Raw genomic sequence first — 3,401 nt, 5'->3', positions numbered from 1 at the left:
AATCTCAAATGTTTTCAATTCTCCAGATTTTTGGTAAATAAGTTTGCTTGTCATTAAATAAACTTTAAACAGCATTGTTATATACCTTAAATCCTTGCTTTGCAATCCTACAAAAATCGTTAAAGATATAATAGATGGAAGAATAAATAAACCTATTAATTTGAAATTCTTATTCAGGATTAAGAAAAACAGCTGCTTTCTTCCACAAATAGCACCAAAGCAGTCATCAGGTTATATACAGTATTACAAGTTTCTGTGTAGTATTGCAGCTGAATTCCTGAAGTATGGAGTTGAGTTGTAATACTGCACACAACCTGAAGACAGATGTAGGCCTATTTCTGGAAGACATCAGCTATGTTTCTCCAATCCTGGATGTCTGCCTTCCTCCAGAAACAATGCCACATCTGTACTCATGTTGGGTGTAGTATCACAACATGGCCCCATTAACTTCAGTGGAGCTGAGCTGCAACAACACACATGAAATGAGAACGAGAGTGTCACTATTTCTAGAAGAATATTTGTATATATTGTGCAATTCTGACATGTGCAGTTTAACTTTTTAGTTTTTTCAAAACAGAAACTTGCCCTTTAAAAATTCCTTTAACTGCAGAACAGGTTAGATCTAATTTTTGCTAACGTGAGAATTTTGATCCACCAATGTACTGAAATCCGTATCATTCAAGAGGACGTACAGTCAGGGGTCACTGCATAGGGGGAAGTTACAAATGCAGCACTGCCATCCCTTCCATTCTTCATGTTGGTGGGGTTCCAATGGCACACACTAGCGATATGCAATATTATGTGATGGTATTACCCCTTTAACTGATAATGATCCTCATTCTGGATGTTGTGTATAGAACCACTGTAGATCTACATATGTTCTTTAACGTACCTTTATATGTTTCTGTTTATAGAGGATTTTTCACACTGGATTTGTACAGAAAGACATTGTTTTAAGCTCCTTTAGATGCATCTGTCCATACATACAGCCCTCGGAGCCTGTACAGCAGCACATGGCCTCTGTGCATGTAAAGTCCGAGACAATTTACTAAACCCTGGTGCAGTGGTCCACAAACTTTTGCCCTTTGTAAACCACATTCATGTTGAAAGCCACATCAAGTCAAAAATGAAGGAGGATTCTTTTGAATCTGTGGTGTCTCAAATGTTCTTACATGGTAAGGGACAATACACAAACTTCTCATGGATTATAGCTATGTGTCACTAGTGTGATTGTAGAATACCAACCACATACATAAAACTAGTGGATGTTTTACACATGCCCATTCAGATTCCAGCCTCCCATTTCTAACCTGCACTCGAAAAGACACTGAGATTTACTAAGGGAAACTGCTATACTTTGTCTGCATCAGTTTATCTTGCTGTCAGATGAAGGCCAGTCCCATTAAACCACAGGTAGAGGAGATAATATGTTCTCTGAAGTATTCTACTAAAACCCAGAGGTACAATGTGAGATTGCCTATAGGAACCATAAAAGACTCCACAGAAGTCACACACATTTTGTAACTTAACAGCAGGGAGGTCAAGGACAGCAGATGCTCAGGATTCTTACCAGAGTGTTTTCAGAACTAAATAAGCAAGAATAAGTCTCTACACATAAAATGTAGCTCCACTAACAAAGATCTTACTGCACTATATACTGACTATACAGGTTCTCATGACTTTGCAACTGACTACAAATTGACACTCAACATGTTGTGGCTGTTGCCAAGATCAACTAGGAAAATTCCCAATGTTCTGAATTTCCAGTATTATAATATACGTCCACTTGTGATCCGTCAAGTAGCATTATGGGTAGGGAAATACCATTTAAAATATAACTAAGTTATATTTTAACCCCTTAAAGACTGAGCCCATTGATGCATGGATGTCCGGGTCAAATTAATACAATGTTCCTCCCCACCTCCTAAGAGCCATAGCGCTTTTATTTTTCTACCTACAGGGCTGGTTGGAATGTCATTTTTTGCGCCATGATCTCTAGTTTTTATTAATATATTGGTGTAACAGAAAAATGTATTGCTTTTTATTATTTTTTTTTCTGATATATAATTTAAAAAAATCTGCAATCCTTATTTTTTTTTTTTATTCGTTTATGCGGTTCACCTTGCGAAAACAATATTGTTATATTTTAATAGATCGGACAATTCTGCACGCTACAATGTATAATGTTTATTTTTTATATTTTTATAATGGGCAAGGGGGTATTTTAAACTTTAATGGGGGGGGTAATAAGGGTTTTAAAATACTTTTAAAACTTTTTTTACTACACTTTTTTTTTTTTTTTACACACTTACTTTCACTTTAAAACATGCAATCAATAGATTGCATATACTGATCTATGCTAGATCAGTGTTATCGGTGATCTATGCATAAAGCCTGCCTGAGAGCAGACTCTAAACATAGATGGCTGAACTGACAGGATGGAGGTAAGTGGATTACCCCCACCCGTCGGCACAAGCGATCGGGTCTCGATCACTCAGTGACAAAAGCTTGTTCTGTCACTGAGTACCTTAAACGCCGCAGTCGCTATAGATCGTGGCTTTTAAGGGCTTAATGGCGAGCAGCTGCGGGATCGCACCTGCTTGTCATTAACTCCGGCCTGGGACACACTGATGTGTTCAGGACCACTCTCACTGCAGCGGTCCTGCATACACCTACAGCCTCTTCAGTCAGGAACATATATACATTCCTACTGCACGGAGTATGTGCAGTAGGAACGTATATGTACGGATTGCTGACGTGAATTTGTTAAACGGTATTCCCTCACCTCTGATATTTCTATGTCATTGCTGTGAGGGGTATTGAATCCTCTAATGGAAACCTTTTTGATTCAGGTAGCATTATGGCAAAAATGTGTGAATATGAATGACAATCTACATTGGTCCTGGCTGTTCACATTGGTCATGTGGAAATATAGCACTTGATAGAGCAGAGTAGTAGAATCTACCAAAAAGGACACTAGTTTCACAGAAAAAACTTGGAAACATTTATTATACAGATGGGTCATTGGCCCCTAAATGGATGAAAAGCTTTAGCCCACATACTTTGTGATTGTAGTTTATTACAGTGCGCTTTCTTGGGCTTGGCTCATTTTCTAAGAAGTGCAGATTCTCCCCCTCTATCTGCCCATATGTGCTCAGCAGAAATTCACTGTCTGTTACTAAAGGCAATGAATATGAAACGGCAAAACTAGCACATGGTAACTGAGCCAGTCCTGGGAGTAGGTCACACTAACTGCATGCATTTCAGACCAGGGATGGGCAACATGCGGCCCACTACAACTCCCATCATGGCTAGACAGCCTTTGGCTGGGAATTGCCCAAGGTCCCCCACCACTGGTCTAGACAAAAAGAATAAGAAAAGATGACAATTAACACGGGAAA

Source organism: Dendropsophus ebraccatus, chromosome 6 (genome assembly GCF_027789765.1).
Source record: "Dendropsophus ebraccatus isolate aDenEbr1 chromosome 6, aDenEbr1.pat, whole genome shotgun sequence".
In the NCBI taxonomy this organism is placed as follows: domain Eukaryota; kingdom Metazoa; phylum Chordata; class Amphibia; order Anura; family Hylidae; genus Dendropsophus; species Dendropsophus ebraccatus.
This window is presented reverse-complemented; position numbering follows the sequence as displayed.